This window comes from Phoca vitulina, unplaced genomic scaffold, assembly GCF_004348235.1.
Source record: "Phoca vitulina isolate PV1807 unplaced genomic scaffold, GSC_HSeal_1.0 scaffold9, whole genome shotgun sequence".
Lineage (NCBI taxonomy): Eukaryota > Metazoa > Chordata > Mammalia > Carnivora > Phocidae > Phoca > Phoca vitulina.
The window spans coordinates 8,788,274-8,809,715 of NW_022589712.1; the positions used below are offsets into that span (position 1 = coordinate 8,788,274).

The 21,442-nt window shown below is 44.9% G+C and overlaps 1 protein-coding gene across 1 annotated transcript in view; it reads right to left on the reverse strand.

The window, feature by feature from the left end:
- The window catches only part of FNDC1 (fibronectin type III domain containing 1), a 156,049-nt gene that overhangs the window by 106,018 nt on the left and 28,589 nt on the right, over positions 1-21,442 (reverse strand). Inside the window, exon 3 of the mRNA XM_032407545.1 lies at positions 20,028-20,120. The gene's annotated coding sequence lies outside the window, so the exon portion shown is untranslated. The remainder of the gene's footprint in view (positions 1-20,027; positions 20,121-21,442) is intronic.

Consider the following 21,442-nt stretch of genomic DNA (forward strand, 5'->3'; position numbering starts at 1 on the left):
ATATGGTAGCTCTATTTTCAACTTTTTGAGGAACCTCCATACTGTTTTCCAGAGTGGCTGCACCAGCTTGCATTCCCACCAACAGTGTAGGAGGGTTCCCCTTTCTCCGCATCCCCGCCAACATCTGTCATTTCCTGACTTGTTAATTTTAGCCATTCTGACTGGTGTGAGGTGGTATCTCATTGAGGTTTTGATTTGGATTTCCCTGATGGAAAAGGCACCATTTTTTTGCATCAGCTTCAAACCAATTCTTTCAGGCCACATTGGAGAAGCAAACTAAGCCCATTTTTCTTAAATCCTTCAGAATCTGCACCAAAGTGTCACCCAAGAAGAAACTTTCTATGATTTTGTAACATTCAAATCCGTGTGCTTTTCTAACATAATTCATGAACTATACTTGGTAATTACTTATATGATGCTCTTGAAAAGAAAAGGTGTAGTTGAGCTATTTCGTGGGTTACCTCCATTCCTGGAAGGGACCTTAGTCCTCTGCTCCTGCTTAAGCTATAGTCCCATGACTGCCTAGCTGCATCATCCCGTCTTCTTCCTCCTTCTGGATGCACCCTTCCTTGGTCCCCGACACTCACTACTATCCTGGCTTCTCTGATTCTCCTACACAATGCCTTGGTCTTCTTCACGGTCAGGGCCTTTTTCGGCTCTCCGTCTCTTCTCTCAGTGGAAGACCTCCCCACCCCACCCCGCTCCTGCTACAATAACTGCGCGCACCGCCACCAGCCCTCTTTCAGTCCCCGAGTCACTGTGCAGCCTCCTTCCACGAGGCTTTTGTACCAGCTGATCGCTTCCCCTATTTTTTGCCTTCCTTCCTATCCTTCACAACTCAGCTCATATCAAAGTCCTCCCAACCCCTGCAAGCTGGTAAAATGCACCCCCCCACTGCATGCCCACTTGAAGCACCAGATAACTTTCCTTTGCAAGCCCTTCTCAGTGCTGCGTGTTTGCACTTCTCCATGTGCTTCTCCATTGTGCATCGCCACAGCGTGACTGTGAGCTCCACTAGGGCAGAGACCATGTCTGGGTTTGCTCCCCCCATGGCCCAGGAACTGGCATGCGACTGACTCACACAGGTGCACAGCAAACATTGGTTGAGTGCATGTAGGCTGAAGGACATTCTGTACTCAGTGGTACAAGCTTGTTGGAATGAGCCTCTGCAAGAAGGAAGTACAAGCTTGGACTTCTGCCCTGCCGCCACTCCACTCCCACCCAGATCCTGGCTGTATTGAATGCCCTCCATGCATAACCAGCGATTCATTGAACCAGTGGGCAGACATCCTCAGGCTGAGAGACCCTCCTGCAAGCACAATTTAGAAGGACTAGATTTCCTGGGGCACCTGGGTGGCTCAGTTGGTTGAGTGTCTGAACTGATTTCAGCTCAGGTCATGATCTCAGGGTCATGAGATCGATCCTCCGCATTGGGCTCTGCGCTGAGCCTACTTAAGATTCTCTCTCTCCCTTTGCCCCTCCCCCTTCTCTCTCTTTCTCTCTCTCTCTCTCAAAAAAGAAAAAGACTAGGTCCCATTCTGGACGATCGGTGCCATGAGTCTAGTAATCACAAGAAGATACTCATTTATTGTTTCCAAGGTGGGGAAGGAATGAGTGGCAAGTAATTGTGTAACAAGTTCAGGGTTTTTTTAATTATTATTATTAATTGGTGACACACATCCTGTTTGCTGTTTCTTTAATTCATTCAACAGATGGGTGTTGAGTGCCTTGGGATTTGCAGACACCATAATTTCTCCAATCAGCTCGTGCAGCTGGTTGGTATATTCAATACTACTTGGTGCTGCCAGGGAGGAGGAGTCCACGTACTTACATAATGTCAGTGATCACCTTGACCAACACCGTCATATCAGAAAGGCAGAGAGGGACCCTCTCCACATAATCTCCTTCTCTTCTGGTCCATGACTGAATAACTACCCAAGAGTATGACAGGTTTAGATTTTTTTTTTTCGGAAGCCTTGTGTTCCAGTTGTTCCAAATAGTGACTTAAAGCAGTGCTCACGTATTGTCCCGCACAGCTTCTGTGGGGCAGGAAGCAGTTTGGTTAGGCAGTTCTAGCTGGAGGTCTCTCATGAGATGCAGTCCGAACGTCAGCTCAGGGTGCCATCATCTGATGGTTTGCTGGGGCAGGAGCACCCACTTTCGAGAGGATTCTCTCCCATGGCTGGCAAGTTGGCGCTGGCTGTTGGCTGATGGCCTCCGTTCCTCTCCACCTGGGCCTCCAACAGAGCTGAGCATCCTCAGAACGTGAGGCTGGCATTCCCCGCAGCAAGCAGAGCAGGAGTCCAAGGAAGAAGCGGCACAGCCTTTTATGACGCACCTTGGAAGTCACCTATCGCCACTTACATCATATTCGATCGGTGACTCAGACCAACCTTGATTCAGCATGAGAGGGGGCTTTCACAAAGGTGTGAAAACCAGGAGACGCAGACCATGGAGGGCCGACCTGGAGGCTAGCTACCACAGGTTGATCCTATAGCCATGTCCTCTTCTTCCTGCCAATTCCTAGGTTCACTGACCAGTGATTTGTTTCTCTTTGAATGTTTACTCCAAACTCACTCGCCTTTGTTCCAGCTGAGGACGTACTGCGGGAAAGGCACACCACCTGGCCAGGCCTCCTGCACAGGGTCACCAAACATGACATCCTACCCTCCATTGCCTGTGGTGTCCTTTGTCAGTGTGTCCCAGTAGCTGGTGTCCCTGAGCATGTTTTTTTGCGAGGTTATGACTTCCTGGTTTGCTTTTATGGCAAGGATCCTTGTTGTGAGCTCATAAAATATGACATATATTGTAGCTCATAAATTCTATGCAGAGGCCCATCCAGGAAAGATTCCATTTGCAGCCTCATTGCATTTAGCAGGGCCCCCTTATAGCATCCTGTGAATGGAAATGATGCAGCTTCTTTCCTCATTTCTCCTGTTGACCACCCCTCCTCCATACTCCCTCATGCACCTCCCTTAACCTAGAACGCCCCCACCCGTTTTTCCTTCACCTAATCAGTTCACTTCAACAAATGTTTTTTGCAGCATGTATTCAAATCTCATGCCACCTCCTCCTGGAAGCCTTCCCTGACTAGACCCTCAAAGAATTTTCTCCTGAAAATTCCTTTAGCACTTATGTCTGCATCACATCATTCGTAATCATGTGTTATTATTCCTGGCTTGATGGCAAACTCCTATTCCTCTTTGGTATCCCATGGAACCATGAAGAATGTAGAGAACATTCTAGGCTTTAGAAATCATTTTGAAATACCTTACTTGATTTTTCAACAAACATGCATGGAATACCTACTATGTGTCAAGCACTAAGATAAATACCAAAGGCACAAGAGTGAGTAAGACACAGTGTCTGGAATGATCTTTCAGAAGAATGATACTTTGGTGGCAAATCGCACAAGGTCCAGTCATGTATCATTCACTTTAATGTGTGGCTTATCTGCATGTTTAGTAAACTTTATATCAAATAGAAGTTCAAATGTAGCTATCAAAATGTGGCCACTTTGCATATTGCAGTAGTTAGCAAACTCTTACATAAGGCTAATTAATCAAGCTGGATGTTCTCTTCAGGCACTTGTTTGCTCGGTTTGCAGAGCCTAACATGAAAATGTCATTGGAATGCATTTTTAAAAGCAGGATGTCTTGTTATAACTGCTGGCAAGAAAGAAAATATGCAAAGTTTCAAATATCACAGGGAAAACTTGAAACTGCTGAGCCACCAAATTACAGCTTCTCTGTAAAGAGAGACTGCCAGGGTTCCTCAGATGAGGATGGAGAATCTCTCTGGCAAGCACGATCCTCTGCCCACTCCCCTCACTCCCCTGCCTTTGCTCTGATGTCCTTCTGAATGTGGCCACTGGGCTCCATGCACACATTCGGAGATTGAATCATTCGTTCAAGATTGTATCTCTGGGGGCTTTTTTCTCTATTTTCCATATAAAATACACATCAGTGGAGAGCCCTTAGCCTTTTAGCCCTTCAGAATTAAGTCCCCTGAAAGCATCCACTGAATACACCCCACTTCCAGTCCAACCCTCCACCTAGAAAGCCTTCAGGGAGCCACTGGGTGTAATTATGTTACAACCACCAGTCTTCTCAGGGATGTCTCCACTGGGCTCCCTTTAAAACACGTGGGATCCTATAAACACATTTCACCTTTATGTGGAAGAATTATTAAAGATGGGATTGGAGTGAAAAAACCAGGGGATTGGCTACAAAGATGAAATATAGGGGTGACTGGGTTAAGTGTTTGAGTCTTGATCTCAACTCAGATCTTGATGTCAGGGTCATGAGAAGTAGATGTGGAGCCTACTTAAAGAAAAAAAAAAAAAGATGAAACAGAACCTGACCTAAAAAGTCAGAGTAGTAGGAAAGAGAAGGAAAGAAACTCTGAGACAAAGCACAAAGCAATTAATTCCTGAGGAAAGGATATGACTGTGTGTGTGTCTGCCTGTGTATGTGTGCGTCTGTGTGTGTGCACATCTGTGCATCTGTGTGTGTGTGTGTGATGCTTAATGCACAGGGGACATGAGCTTGCTAAGCTGAGGAAACAAAGAAACGTGTCTTAGAAGAGTGAGCATTTGAGCCAGACCTTGAAGGAGAGATATCACCGTGGAAATGATGATAACAGGACCTTCTCACCAGAACGACTGATGTGAGGAAGGAAAAGGAGAGCTTTGAGAAGTTCAGGTTGGCTGGACTGGAGGATGCATGAAATGCACTCATATACAGGATACTGGGAGGTAGAATTAACAGAACATGGTATATGTGTGATGGGAAGAGGCTTTTAAGGGGCCCCATGATTAATCTTTGGGCTTACCACAAGGCAGAGACTGAATCTGAACACCCACAAGACCAACAGCAGCCTGGACTCCTGAGTGTCCTATGTCGCAGACATTTTCTGTCCCTGGCTGAAGCAAACACAAAACCTCTTCAGATGAAAGCATCCCCATTTTAGGCCCTCATGATTTCCACAGTTTAAGGTTAATCAGATAGGAGATCACAAACCCTCAAGGAAACAAACACCATGAGAATAATCAGCAGAAACAAGATTCAGGCTCTCAAGTGCTTTAGATATTGGAATTATTAGATACAAAATATGAAATGATTATACATAATATGTTTAAAGAAATAAAAATAGAATAAAAAATAAATAATAGTTTGGGGGCACCTGGGTGACTCAGCCTGTTAAGTGTCTGTCTTTGGCTCAAGTCATGATCCCAGGGTCCTGGGATCGAGTCCCACATTAGGCTCCTTGCTCAGTGTGGAGCCTGCTTCTCCCTCTGCTTGCTGCTCCCCCTGCTTGTGCTCGCTCTCTCTGACAAATAAATAAAATCTTTTAAAAAATAATAAAATAAATAAATAATAGTTTGAACAATAGCCAAAACAACTTACAAATGAAAATATTACCATGAATAATAAAAGTTCAGTGGATGGCTAAATAGTAGATTAGACATGGCAGAAGAGAAAATTAGGCAACTGGACGACAGGTCAGAAGAAATGGCCAAGATTGTAAAACAGAGGTAAAAGAAGATGGAAAAGATAAAGAAAGAAAAAGACATTAAAAAAAAGAATGGAAAGATCTGGCATCTGTCCAATCAAAGTCCCGGAAGAAAAGAGAATATTATGGATTATCATAATTGTTTGCTCATCATCATTATTTGATCTGCTCATAAATGTAATATTAATACATTTGAAAACTCCTATGAAATAAATTCCTGGAAAATTATAACTTATTAAACTTGACTCTAGAAGAAAGAGAAGGCCTAAATGGTCCTACAGTTTTTAAAGAAATTTCATCTGTAGTTAAATATCTTCCCAAAAACAAAATAGCAGGTTCAGCCAATTTTATGAGCAAATTCTAAGAAAGATCATTCCAGTCTTCTAGAAGATGGAAATGAGGTAGTACTGCCCTAGTAACATTCTATGAGGTGAACAGAGCCTCGATGCTGAAACTAGGCAACAATGATATGATGAAAGAAACTTGCAGATGTTCTAACTTGTAAACATCGATACAAAAATCCTAATCAGCAGAACAAATCCAATCCAGCCAAGTATAGGAATGAAAATATATCTTCTCCAGATTTGCTCTACCCCAGGAATTCAGGGGAGGTTTAACATTAGAATAAATATAATTAACCACATTAATACATTAGAGGAGAAAAACCATATGGTCTTCTCATTTAACTGGGAAAAAGTATTAGATACATGCCTTTAGGTTAAAAAAAAATCTTAAGAAATTCAAAACACAAGGGAGACTCCTTAAACTATTGCATACAGCAACACCTTTCTTAATTGTGAAATACGAGAAGCATGGAATGTCCGTTCTCATCAGCCCACTACACTGGAGGCCTTGGCAACTAGCCTTTATTTCAGGCACTTGGCAATTTCTCTGCCTGTTGGTTGCCGTGCTTGGCACACGAAAGGCAGTCTTTTGCACATATCTTAGTAACAAAACAACACAACTTTATTTACTTACACAATCTTCCTTTCTAAGATCCTATAAGACACATGGTGGTAATTGATTTAATTATCTCCAGCTCCTATACAAAATCCAGCAAAGCCCCTGCTCCCACATTCTAATTCTCTCTCCTCTGGACGTTTTATATTCTTTAAATTTCAGCAAAAGTAGTTGGAATGAGGAAAGGGGATAAAAGTCAAATGTGTACATTTTTTCCCCTTATTCATGATGCAGGAAATATTTCAAGAAGTTGGTGGTAGGCATGATTCCGTTTCTCCATATTCTTCCTGGTACATACAGTTCTTGGTGATTGACTCTTCACTATCACTCATTTTATGTATGGTTCCCATCGTCCATCAATAACCCAGACATTTCTCTTTGCAAAGGGCAATGAACCCTACATGTATTGCTTTTAATGATGGCATTCGCCCAGTTGGAGAATCTGATTTCTTTTTCATATGCCTTCAAGTCAAATCACAAATTATTCTACTTCCACAGCTGGTTTTTCTAATAAATATTTCAGTAAGAATAAAGTAATTGGCAAACATGATGTTAATTAGAGGAACATTTTGTAGCATGCTTGACTGTTCTTTTTGCTGGTATTTGACGATTATGTCATTGTTTACAGTTGCTAAGGTGATCATGTGAGAATACTCAGTTTTAGAACACTTGGGAGTCCAAGTTTGTGGCTCATATCCTTGTGAATCACTCCACTTATAAATAAAATTAATTTGACACTGGGCCATTTCATCAACTTTACCTCTGGCAAGTTAAATACAAGCCAGTTGTATTCTAGCAATAATAAATGAGTTATTTCTTGGCCAACCCTTTGCAGCAAATATCATTTGGCTCATTTAGAAATAGATAGAACCATCCACCAGGAAATCAAAGTGGTATTTTATCAGGAAAATTGAATAAAAGAAGAATCTCTGTGTATACCACCACAGAACTGCTTAAAGCAAATAAAAAAAAAAAAATGAGGTCCAGAAGCTTCCAACTGTTGGTGGAAGTTTAAATTGCTACCTCAGATTGAAGGGCAACTCAAGATATTTGCCAAAATATTAAATGTGCATATTCTTTATACCATCCACAAACAATAGAGACATGCTCAGGTTAAATTAGGTAATAATTTTTTTTAAGATTTTATTTATTTATTTGAAAGAGAGAGAAAGAGCAAGAGCAGGGGGAGGGAGAGGGAGAAGCAGACTCCCCATCAAGCAGGAGCCCAATGCAGGGCTTGATCCCAGGACCTGGAGATCATGACCTGAGCTGAAACCAAGAGCTGGATGCTTAACTGACTGAGCCACCCAGGCGCCCCACCGTTTTTTTGTTTTTTTATTTTGTTTTGTTTTGTTTTTAAGATTCTATTTATTTATTTGAGAGAGAGACAGCATGAGCAGGGTGAGGGGCAGAGGGAGAAGCAAGCTCTCCACTGAGCAGGGAGCCCATGGGACTCAATCCCAGGACTCCAGGATCATGACCTGAGCCGAAACCAAGAGCTGGATGCTTAACCGACTGAGCCACCCAGGTGCCCCTACATTTGGCCAGCATTATAAGATCCCTTTCAGGACAAATCATCCCCAACCCTTTTCCAATTTTGTGTCACTCTGTTCAAGAATCAAGTTCCCAGAAGGGTGTATCTGATTGGCTTAGTCAAATCACATGACAAGAGGGCAAGGCGCAGAGTTTCCTCTCCAGGAAGGGCAAGGGCTGGCCCCACTTTGTATTTGCTTTAAAAAAGTACAGTGGAAGACAACAATTTGAGATGCATTCTTATTACATCTCCCTTTCCCCAAAGGAAATCGAGGTGCTGTTGTCAGAAAGGAGAATAGCAGATAGGCAGACAAAAGCAACACGGGGTCAATCTCTTTGCAACAGCACCTGCACATCAGAGAATCTATTCTTCTACATCACAGAGGTGGTGAAAAATGTTTCCCTTTTTTTTTTTTTTTTTTAAGATTTTATTTATTTATTTGACAGCGAGGGAGTGAACACAAGCAGGAGAAGTGGAAGAGGGAGAAGCAGGCTCCTGGCTGAGCAGGGAGCCCGATGCAGGGCTCGATCCCAGGACCCTGGGATCATGACCTGAGCTGAAGGCAGACACCTAATGACTGAGCCACCCAGGTGCCCCTGAAAAATGTTTCTTAATGGAAAAAAAAATAAAAATAATGGGAATGCCCCATCAATAAGGGAGTAGTTAAACAAGGTATTGTACATCCAGATGGGAATTCTAGTTTGTCACTGGTCAGTGAAGTTACAGGACACAGAAAGATCTCTACCATACATCCCTAAGTGAATCAAGGAAGTTCCAGAAGGGGATGTAAAGTATAATAATGATCGCATACAATTTTAAAAGATGTATATGGAACAGGAAAGACTCATAAGATCTAATGAGAAAACTTCCCTATTTTTGTCTTCCACCAGTCCTTTAAAATATATCCAGTGTTGCTGGAGTGGATGGGGGTGGGAGGGATGGGGTGGCTGGGTGATGGACACTGGGAAGGTTACGCGTTGTGGTGAGCGCTGCATATTGTATAAGACTGATGAATCACAGACCTGTACCCCTGAAACAAATAATGCATTATATGTTAATAATAAAAAAAAAGTTAAAAAAATAAAATAAAATATATCCAGTGGGAAAAGTTCATTCTCTACCTAGGGGAGAAATTTAAGTGGTATCCTGGTCTCTGTGAACTCACAGGTAATAAACAAATGTTATGGTTTGCTTTAAGTCATAAACACAGCATCAACTCAGCAACTGAAGATGCCTAATCCTGTATAATAATAAAAATCCCAAACTTGACTTAAATTAGATTTTCTCCCGACCTGCCCAACCTGGAGCCTACTGAACTTGGAAGCCTGCAGACCGTGAAGCCTCCTTCTTCTGTTTTCCTTCGGTACCATCTTCCAACCCTCAGCTTGCTGAAGGATTCTGACCCCTCCAGGTTCAGAAGCAGAGAATTCTTGCCCAGCTGGGGATCCTGTAGGCTCGCATCACTCTCTCTTCTGGGTGCTTTTGGGAGTACCTCACAGGCCTCTTGTAAAGAACACGCAACAGCACTTCACATGACGCTGGCTGCATCTTTTTCTCCAGATGGCTATCCCCTCGTGTTTGTTTCTTTGGGAGCTGGAACCACATGGATTCACGTGGTTGACACCCGTTGCCCCTCTAGGCAGCCCTCTTGGACACGATTGAAAATGGCCAGTTCTCTCCCCTATGTGGTCCGCATCTGGTCCGTGAGAAGCACTCCTAAACCCACCTCCTGCCCTCCCCACCAGCCATCTCTGGATGCATACAGTGCACCCAGGTCCACCCTACTCTGCTGCCTCTCGGTGACAGAACCTCTTCATTCTTAGCTGTGTGTCAGAGGCTGGCCCCGCATTTGGAAGGGCCCCATTAAAGCTCCCATTGGCTTGGGATAAAGGGGAATCACCTCTGTGCTCCCACCCTTAGGAGATAGGATAGATATTCAGAGCAACTGGAGTTAAATCTTTTCAGAGTAATTCTCCTACAAGTACTCGCTAATCTGCAATGACCCAGCTCTACCATACCCTTCATGTGAGCCGTTCAATCAGTTCTTGACATTCGATTTTAAAATGTCTGCACATGGGGCGCCTGGGGGGCTCAGTCGTTGAGCGTCTGCCTTCAGCTCGGGTCATGATCCCAGGGTCCTGGGATCGAGCCCCGCATCGGGCTCCCTGCTCTGCGGGGGGCCTGCTTCTCCCTCTCCCACTCCCCCTGCTTGTGCTCCCTCTCTCGCTGTGTCTCTCTCTGTCAAATAAATAAATAAAATCTTTTAAAATGTCTGCACAGTTGTATATTTCAAACACCACCCCGTTGCCTTGTGTTTCTCTGTCTCTGCCTCTATCTCTCTGTCTCCCTGTCTCTCTATCTCTCTGTCTCTCTCTCTCACACACACACACACACCTTAATCAAGTTTACCATCTTATTTATCACGCATGTGAACGTGTGTGTGTGTGTGTGTGTGTGTGTGTGTGTAAAGTCATAGGAAAATGTGGAAGGACACACTCTGTATCCATCAGGGTCCTGGCATTAAAACTGGATAATTTGAAAAGAATTGGATAAAAGTACAGGTGGAATTTTGAGAAAGAATAAGGTTTAGTGCAGTGCCCAGGACTGATAAGAACATGGAACCATTATAACCCCCAAGCCTGACATAACCTGGAGAAGGTGGCTTTATGGAAAAGGTCACTTTGACTTTTGGTGAAGATGCAACCAACCCATGGTAACCCAACAGGGAGGGAACAAAAGGGAATAAATACCCTGACGTCACTCGCCTCCTGCCTTCCCATCTCCTACTAGTGCCTCCCTTTGGCCAAGTCCAGCGAGAGGCCAGAGAGCAGAGCTCATTCGTGCAGTCTGGTATGGATCAGCCACCCAGAGGCAAGGGGGAGAAGGGTGGGGAAGAGATCAGAAGGGCAAATGGAAGTTGCTCAGAAACACCTTCCAGAATGCTAACAGCACTTATCTATGGAGAGAGAAGTGAAAGATGACTTTTTGCCCTTTATTCTTTCTAGTTCCGTATTCTGCATTTTGATTTTTTTATAACAACCATATCTCGATGTATTCTTTTTGTAATGTTTTTAAAAAGTAAAAAATCCATTGAGTAGTTATAGTTACAACTGCATGATCTTAGACCGTAGATGGCACTGTGTGTGGCATTAGTGATTCTACTCCGTGAGTTTATTAGTTTCCAGTGATCTAGCTCGTGACTCGAGCCCTATAGCTTGGGTCACTCTGTCAGGGCATACTAGCGCTTAGAGCTGAGTAAGCTCCAGCGACAGCCAGAGCCAAGCACAGACCACTGCGGAGTTCTTCCAGGCAGTGTGACAGAAACAGCTAGAACTCACCCTTCGCAAGAGCAGAACAACTGTCCCCCAGAGATGTCTGTCCACTTCCTAATCTCCGTGACCCATGAATGTGTTACCTTAGCAGGCAAGAGGCCTCGCAGATGTCATTGACGATCCTGGGAGGGGGACATTACTCTGCATCAGCTGGTTGGGCTCAGTGTAATCACAAGGTCTCTAAAGGGTGGAAGAGGGCAGCAGCAGGGGAGTCGGGGAAGAAGATGCGACCGTGGAAGCCGAGGTCAGAGTGAGGTGACCACAAACCGGGGACCGGGAGCCTCTAGAAGCTGAAAAAGGCAAGGAACCGATTCTCCCCTTGAGCCGCCAGAAGGAACGCGCCCTTACCAACACCTTGAAGTTGGCTCTGTGAGACCCATTTTGGACTTCTGACCTCCAGAATGGAAAGATAATAAGTTTGTGTTGTTTCAAGCCACAAGACTGGGATCACGGTTACAGAAGTGATCGGAAACTCACACACCTAGTTTTGTGTCATGCCCTGTATTTCTCAGACCCCTTGCAGTTATTTAAGTGGGGCAAAGTGACTGTGTTCTGGCCAGCAGAGAATAGATCAAAGTGACAGGCGTGACCTCAAGTCTTGGCCCCTAAAACATTGCACAGGATGCCTCACACTCTCTCTGGTGGTCAGCTGGAAGATGGAGTGAATCCAGCAGGGGATTCTGAGGCCCTTGGAGATGGCTGAGCTGATAGGACCCCAGAACAACCCCCACCCCAACCTGCATTACACTCTGATATGAACAAGAAAGACATCTTATTACCATAAATCATTGGGGCTGTTTGCTAAAGCAAGGAGCTTACTTTGACTAACACGGGGAGTTCTGTTTCTTAGATGGTAAGGAGCACATACTTCTACATGGACTCTTGTGGGGATTTTAATGATCAGAAGCCATCATGGAAACCTCAGGACCAGTTTTTAATCACAAATGCTCATGTTGTCCCCAAATCATTTTCTCAGGTCTTGCAGAATAAAGGTATGCTTTTATTTCTAAAATAAATCCAAAAGAAAGAATGTTTTCACCATCTGGCTAATAAGAGTTGCTATTGGAGATATTAATCTGATGCTTCTGAAATTATAATCCCTAATGTGCATGAGAGGTCAAGGACAGAGGTTCTGTCATTTACCCAGAGCCCAGACACTCACACTTAGTGTGAGTTTTTGGCTCCTTCCCGTAGCAGGTAATAAATATACCAGTACTTTCAGAGTCAGGTGACACAAAGACAGGGAGTTTTTAAAATCCGCTTTGCTTTCCAAAAGAACTGAAGTACCTGGAGCCGAAGTAGAGGAAATAGCATTGTAGTCAGATTTCATTTGGCTAAAATGTATAGTCAAGAACTTCACTAGAGCTGTAGAAGACATCAGATAGCCAGGAATGCCAATTACCATGAATCACGGTGCACTCAGTCACCGGTCCTTGAAAGAGAGAGAACTGGAATTTAAGGAAAATATTCCAAATGTCAAGTGGAAGTAATGAGCAGAATGCTCAAGTGCTCTAAAGGTTGTTTTTACCTCCTTCCAATGCCACCATTGAAGCAGCCAGGGCTGCTGAGTCCGGCGAAGGTTCCTGAAGGCGTGTTGTTCCAAATACACACAGGACACACATCATTTCAGTAAAGTGCAAATAATCCAGTCTTTCAGACGACTGGTATGAATTCCTGAGGATGAGAAGTGCATTTTCTTCACCTTTGAATCCATAGCCTGTAACAGAGTTTTCCCACAATTTGTGGGTGCTTTATAGAATTTTTTGGTATAACCAAAATCTCAAAATTTACAAAGCTCAAATCTGTACTGAGCAATCAAGCCAAAGCCTTCTATGCTATCATGATGAAAAAGAAAAACCAAAGGAAGAAAGTAAATGAACAGCAACTCAACAATTTAAAAAGGTAAGTAAAGTGATGAATATAAGAATATATGATAAATACAAATTTATGGTTTTCCATATATACCAGCAATAATTGATTACCAATCAAAATCTAAAAGATTCCATTTATAAAACAATCAAGTCATAAATTATCTTAGAATAACTTTAATGAGGCCTAGAGGTGGAAAACTATAAATCTTTATTTAGAACTTTAAAAGAAGGCTTGACTGAATGTAGAGATACTTTATTCATCAAATACAAGTTGCCCAGGAGTGTTGGAGTGTTGCTATGAATAATTGGTGGATAGATAGACAGCGAACTCTACTCTCTCCCTCAGAGGTCCTGCTTCTCTCACTAAACCCTGACTACTAGCAGCCACTTATCAACATTATCATTGTGACTGTCATCCTCAACGTTATTAATCATAAAAGCATTGGTTTTCTCAGGTAATATTCTATGCAATCCAAAGGATTCATTTCTTTTCTATTGCCTTAATAATTTGAAAGGCAAATATCATTCTCCCCATATTACAAATAGTTAAATAAATTGATAACAGAAGTCCCTTAAGGAAAAGGGTCTGACATACCCATTTCTCATTCCAAAAGTTACCATGAAGGAAAGAGGAGGTGTGACTAGCCCGGCAAATGGGTTTCCCACCCTTATTTACCTGGAAGAGGTCAAGGGGCCGCCTCAGCTCAGCTCAGGGCTATATGAGGGATTCAGTAAATTGGATGCATCTACATCTATGTGCATAAAAATTCAATCCTTTGAATGTTTTGCTTTAAAAGGGCTGACCTCCCTCTGCTTGGTTAAACAAAACTCTTCTGATTAGTTCTAACCAGCCTTGAATTGGGGATTACTTGGCCTTGGGCAAGCTTAAAAGTAGAGCAAGTCAAAGCAAAGCATAAAATGAGGGTGTGATTTTGCGTAGGGTTTTTCTTATGTATTGGTTTCTCCGACTCTTTAACTTCCCTGATGGTCTAAGATACTAGAGACTTTATGCAAGAAAACACCTGCGTTGCAGAGCCTCCCTGAACCCAGGAGAGTTGCATAGCTCCCTGTCACGGGGCCGCCTCCCGCAGCACCGATCTGGCCCGCGCCCCTTGTTTGTGGGGGGTATGGATCTCAGCTCCTGCTTTCTGTACCACAACCGGATTTCTCTTTTGACGCCTCGTCCTGCCGTGGTGAGGAGAAACCCACGCAATCTCACGCAACCTCGGTCAGGGTCTCCCTCTCTTTTCCCTGGAGCTGCGTGTAAAGGCAGGACGTTTAGAGGGTGCAGAGCCTTTGGGAAGGTGCCACGAGACCCTCTTTTCATCTGTTCCACACGAGTCCCCACTGAGACAGCTCATGTCCCTGACCACACCATCCTTCTTCCTGGTGGGTTTTCCTGGGCTTCTGTGTCACACTTAGGACAAAAGGACCATCTGGCTGCTCCAGCACTCCGTGGGGGGTTGGAGAAGGTGGCAAAGAACGCCCTAAAGATGAAAACGTCCACTAATATGTCTCAAATAATATCCATCTCTGGCGTATTATTAAATTTTGTTCTAGTTGTTTCCATCTCTCAAGCAAGAAGTTGATCCTTCCAGGACATCAGCTGTGCCTTGCATCTCTGCACTTGCTCACCGGCCAGCAGAGGGTCCAACGATACACTTGTATTGTTGACAATAATCCTGTGTGGGTCACATACACTTAGGCATGTCTGGGGGCTTTCACCATACATGGGACCCATGTCTTAAGTCAGAATTCCCCAAAAGTGGACCCTATGATGATTCATGTGCAAGTGATGTGTTGATTATGAAAGCAGTGCTCCCAGGGTCAACTGGGAAGCAAGGAAGGCAAGATGGGGGGGCGGTGGGGGGGCAGCAAAGGCTCACTCTCAGGCCAAAGCCCCACCTAGAGTAGCTGCAGCCTGATCCCGGTAAACGACACCTCAGGGTTGTCCCCAAGCGAGCCCTGGGTGCTGGGGCTAAGTCCTGTTCCCCAGGACTCCCAAGGGCAGTCCTTTAAAAAGGTTGGGGAGCACACAGACATGGTGAGAATGGGCCCAGGGGGTCTGAGCAGAGCCTGGGCACTGACCAGTAGAGCGCCCCCCACTGACTGGACCAGCGAGGACAAGCACAGCTGGGAAGGGATGCTGGTGCGTGCCACACAGTGGCTGTAGCTGTAAGACAAACAGAACCAGGACAGGAAAATGTTTTTTAAAAACTTCAAACAAAGGTGTGCACACCTCCTGTTCACTGAGATTCTTTAACGTGTAATGTCAGCAGGAGTGTGACTCTTTGAGCAAGGGCTTCAGGCCAAGACTTTATTAAATAGATCTGCAAAAATAGCACAGTGACGGTGATTGTCATTTCAGAACGTTAGCGGGCTTCCACTGGGACACAGGGAAGAATTCAGATTCAACTGACAGGTGCTTGGAGGTAGTAATGTCCATGATATTTATTCACACAGATACGTTACATAATTTATGGGGAAAAATGGTCTCATAAAAATTCAGGAATTCTTTTACTCTATTTTGTATACAGTATTTTAAAGGAGCACTTATTCTGGAAAAGTTGGAAAAGAGATCATGACTTCTAACTTTGGAGACGTTTTCCCCTTATTTAGAGGAATCATTCTCAAAGTGTGGGAGGTGTGGTTCTGGACCACCAGCAGCGGTCCCGGGGGGTTTGTTGGAAATGCAAGTTCTCAGGCTGAGCCTGCAGCTCTGTGGGTGGCCCAGACCGCAGCAAGCTCACAGCCCCAGGTGATTCTGGTGCATGCTGAGGTTTGGGAACCATTGCTTTAGAAAACCACCTACGAGGAGCACCTGGGTGGTGCAGTGGGTTGAGCGTCCGACTCTTGGTTTCACCTCCAGTCAAGATCTCGGGGTCCTAGGATCGAGCCCTGCATCAGGCTCTGTGCTCCGTGCTCTGCACAGAGTCTGCTTGGGATTCTGCCTCTCCCCCTGCCCCTCCCCCCACTCTCTCTCTCTCTCTCTCTAATAAATAAATAAATCTTAAAAAAGAAAGAAAACCACCTATTTAAGTTTACGATACAGAAAGGGGGAAAAGTACACTGGAAAGAGTTCTAATTATCAACTTAGAATTAAGTTTCTCAGAAAACTTAACCCTATTGAAGCTACACAAGATAGATTTTATTTTAAAAATGACAACACCTTTAATGATTTTCTGATCCCAAAATCTTTCATGTTCATTATTTTAAAGTGTGAGCCACTACAGAAAGGAGGTACGTATTTCTTACAGGAAGAGTGAGCGTTCCCTTAAATCCTACCACTTAGGGGAAAAAAAAAACAGTTAACATTTTGGCAAATGTCTTCTGATTTTTTCCATGCATAGATACATATATATATAACTATATATTTTTTTTACCAAAATAAAGGATCATACTAGACATATTGTTTTGTAAATTTTTGCAAGGTACTTTTTAAATTTAAAGATATATTGTAGAGGGGCGCCTGGGTGGCTCAGTCAGTTAGGTGTCCGACTCTTGATTTCCACTCAGGTCATGATCTCAGGGTCGTGAGATCAAGTCCCGCATCCAGCTCCATGCTGGGTGTGGAGCCTGCTTAAGATTCTTTCTCTCTCTGCCCCTCCTGTTCCCACTCACACTCGCATGCTCTCTCTAAATTAATTAATTAATTAATTAATTAAATAAAAATATATCATGGATCTCTTTAATGTCAATAGGTAGAGGGCTACTACATTGCGTTAATGTCTGCATAGTATTCCACTGGAAGGAAAACCACAATTTTTAACAACTGCCTTATTACTGAATATGCAAGTTATTTTCCACATTTGACTATTATAAACAATGCTGTAATGAACATCCCTGTACTAACACCTTTGTGGGCTGGGTTGAGTCGATGCCTTGCAGATCTCTCCCCCAAATTATATAATCCTACCTCCACGTGTAAACCACCATGCTGGGCCACAAAATGTTATCACTTCCTTACCCCTCTGTTGCATCTTCTCCCCGTCTCTCCCTCTGAGCTCCCCCTTGAGTTCTCTCTCCCCTCCCCTCCTCTCTCAGCCTCTCCCAAGCAGGAGCTTTTTACGCAGGAGGAAACGACCTGGACTCTGCCTTCCTCTGTACCAACCCTAAAATACATGCCAGAGACTCGGGCAGCAGGGGAAGACACAGAAGAAAAAGATTGTATTAGAAACTCTAGTTAAAAATTCCTTGTGTTTTCTCTTTGTCTCCCAAGGAAACCCTGCCAGCCTCTCTGGAAAACTGGCCACATCATTTCCCATCCCAACTGAACCGCAAGGCCTGTCTTGTCACTATGTCATTCAGTTTAGGGACAGGACTTGCAAGGGCTCAGGAATGGCTGCTTCCTCTTGGAGGGTAAAGCCTGGCAGAAGGAAGGAAGAGGAATCAAGAGGGTGGAAGGAGCAGGGAATGAGGGGAGGGGAGAGGGCGGGACCGTTTCAAGGAGGTTTGTGTCGTTTTGGAGCAGGGAGCATAATAAAGCTACCCCCTCGCGCCCCTCATCACCTGGAGCACTGATTACACTTAATACCCGAGCAATTTGTACTTCCATAAATCCTCAAGCCATTTTTCTTTACGACCTCAAACAAAATTCCCCTTCTGCTGCGGTGGCTACAGGCCATAATAAATAGATCTCCAGCAACTTCAGCTCACAGCGGTGCCAGAATCCTCGTGCCAAATTTCATCTGAAAAGTTGAAGTTACAACCGCCCGAGCTACAAATTTTTAAATGTGTTTTTCCTTTGACCATATAATTGGGAGAAGAAAGATAACTCCCACAGAAATGTCAACAGGCATCTAAAATTGAAAGAAGATGAAACAAATCATCCTAGACTATGATATAAATTCATCCACACACACACACACAAAAATTCATCCACATATTTTCCATTCTGCTGTGTCATTTGCACCAATAAATGCCAAGAACAGAATTGTACAACTTTCCAGTAAACCTGAAATTTTATAAGTAAAATGTCTAGTCGCCTGAGCAAGAATGTGAGCCTGACTAAAAGTAATAATACTGTGGAAACACCCTTTCCGCAATAATGGCAAATTACTGTGGTTGGTGGCCTCATCTGCCACCTCACCTCCTTGTGGCCCCCCGAGCTCCACTTCAGCCCACTGTCCCATCCCAGACACCTCGAGCTCTGGGCCACTTGCTCAGGACTGCAGACCCTCCCTCGCCTCTCTGATCATCGGGCTTGCAGATTCACCTTCCCACCCACACCACGCAGGGCCCACTGCCCGCCTCAGTTGGGTTTATTCAACTCTGACACTGGGTCATGGGGACCATATAACCCTTCTGCCTGCCGCGCACCCCAGACTCAAAGTCCTCCCAGAGCAGCTTGGTCATGTGACATGCTTTGGCCAATGGGAGACCAGCAAAGGTGCTTCTTGAAGCAGTCCAGGCCATCTGGAGGACAAGGGATGACATCATCCAACTGTCAACCCAGGCCCAGCTGACCTAACGCCTCTAGAGAGTGGTGAGAAATAATAAAATGCGCTTGTTTAGAATAAACGGATAATTTGCACGTGAAAGGGATGGGGATTGTCCTAGTCTTCACTAACTCGTCCTCTTGCGGACACACTTCCTTATGTTATAGATACGGGACCTGTGTCTGTAGGCCCCAGAGATATAAGGCCACGCTTTCAAAAGACACTCACTGGATTTGTAGCTGATTAGCCCAGAATTAGGAAACACCACCTGCCAGTGTTTGGGGATTCTGATTGGAGTCGCATCATCTTGGAGGGTCCCCACTGAGTCAGGAACAGCCCCGTCATGATGCTGCGGGTCCCCCGAGGGAGCATCACTCAAGGCCTGAGAAACCCAAGCTCTGCCCGGAAGCCGGCCACAGCTCCCGTGAACGAACAACCCCACGTGTGCGGGCACACCTGCAGGCGTGTGCTCGCACGCACACACACGCACACACACACACACTGTTGTGGCAGCAGGTGCTTTGGGCATGTGCAGCCCCGCTGGTGACAAGGGTCACTGGCCAGCCCCAGGAGGAGTTCGCTGCCTTCCTAGCTGGGCACAGTGTGGTGGCAGAGCCCTGCTCATGGCAGGGGCCCTCCAACTGCAGGGACCCCGACTCTTCCCAAGGAGCTCCGCACACGCCATGACCGCACAAGCAGTGTGTTCATCAGAGGCCGAGCTCCTCCTGGAGGCCGGCTCACGGGCAGACCTGAGGAATGCTCCCGGGCCACTTCTGGAAGACAGGAGTGGAGGCCCCAGGGCGTGGACAGATGCACCCGAGGCACTGAGGGGACTGGGCTTCATTCTCCACTTCCTGGGAGACTTTACAGAAAGGTTACTGCTGGGTGCAAAGATGCCAAGCAATGTTAAGAGACACACTGCAGGTGGGACAGAAGGTGACTGCGTACTGCTCACTTCCCGCTTCACTCTGCTGCACTATCATCAATTATTTAAAGAATGCATCTATGTCTTTCCTCCAGATTTAATTATAAACTGTGCTTGGACAAGAATCGCATGTTACGTGTTTTATGGTGCTAGGCAAAATGCTATGAATAGTGCAAAATACATTCGGACTTGAATCGCCATGGAAAGGAGTAACGTAGCCCAATGTGTATTATTTTTAAATGATTATAGATCAGATCTCCCCTGACAAAGAGGAACAGACCACAGAGTATATCCCTATCAAAATAGATGTGTTTAAATCCAGACGACTCTGGTGGCACAGTGGGGAGAACATGGGGCGAGCATCTGAAAGCCTGATCTCTCCTGAGCATTTCTGGTTCCGCCACCAACCACCCCCGCCCCCCCTCCCCATGCTGCGGAAGCACCCTCACTCACCTGGGCCTCGGTTGCATCATCTCAAAATGCACAGCATTTGGACCACTTGGTAAGGGCCAATTTGACCTCCATCATGGGATTACTTCCTTTTTGCTGTAATAACACAAATATACACAGGTATAAAATAAGGTGTCAATACCATTTAGGCTTGTAGCTGGCTCTTAAGTATCACCAAAGCACATTCCAAAAACATTTCTTTTAGTAAGCAATAACAAGTCGTAGAACTTGGTTGGCAAAACCAGTGTGACAGAGAAAGTCACGTTTCTGAGGGTCCCCTGCCCCTCACCTCCGGTGCGCAGACTCAGCACGGGGCTGGCTTACACTGTGGAGTCCTGCGGGCAGTCCTGCACCTGCAGCTTCTGTGTGAGGATAGGGAGCCCAAGCCTCCCCGCGCCTCCCCTGGCAGGTGAAGTGGTAACACTCTGCACCAGCCTGACCACAAACACAAATGCAAACGAGGAAACAGGACTGCGGGACAGTGGGTGATTAGAAAGTAGTCATCCACAGAACCCAGAATATGCTTATATTTTAGATTATCCCCGAAATTCAAACAAAGTTCTGGTCTTGTAAAGAATTCCGAGGCTTTTCAGAATCTTTCGCGACACTTCCGCTGGAGAAATGCCGGAATCAAAAACCCCTGCGGGCCCTTCAAGGTCTTACAGCCCATTCTGTTCAAATCTAACCTCACCTGAGCCTGAGAGATACCGAGTGCAGTGCACAGGTCGGCCACCAGAGGGAAATAGAGATCCATCCAGGAAGATGGGACCATGGAGCGCCTCCTCCACCTGCCGGAGCCAAGGGCTTGGTGGCAATAGGGCGCCGTTGTTCCCTTCCCGTGGGTCCTACACATAAAATAGTTCAACCCAGCTATGCACGTGACAGGTGTGCAAATAATACACACCCATTCTTTTACTCAAATCAGAGGGTTTTTCTTTTTATTATTTTCTCTTCATTTACTTAGATTTATTAAACAAACTTAGAGTGCCCCCTATGTGTAAGAAAAAGACATGTTCCCAGGATTCAGGTTGGGCACAGAATTCTTTTTTGTTTTTCATTCAATTAGCCAACATATAGTTCATCACTAGTTTCAGATGTAGTGTTCAACAATTTATCAGTTGCGTATAATACCCAGTGCTCATCACATCACGTGAGGTCGGGCACAGAATTCTAAATGGACTTCTAACCTAAGCTGAGTTGACAGTTCTTAGAGATCCTGTCTCCGAAATCAACCAGTTAGGATCTTCACCAAGCATGTGGACTCTACGTAGAAGGACATAAGGTCGCATCGTCTGCAAATAGCAGAGAGGTATCCGTCCCATGGGCAGCTGTGCGGGGCTGGAAGGAAATGTACTGCATACTTCCCCTCCGGGCTCTCTCCGTGGAAACTCATCCTGTTTTCTAAGCCATTCACTCAG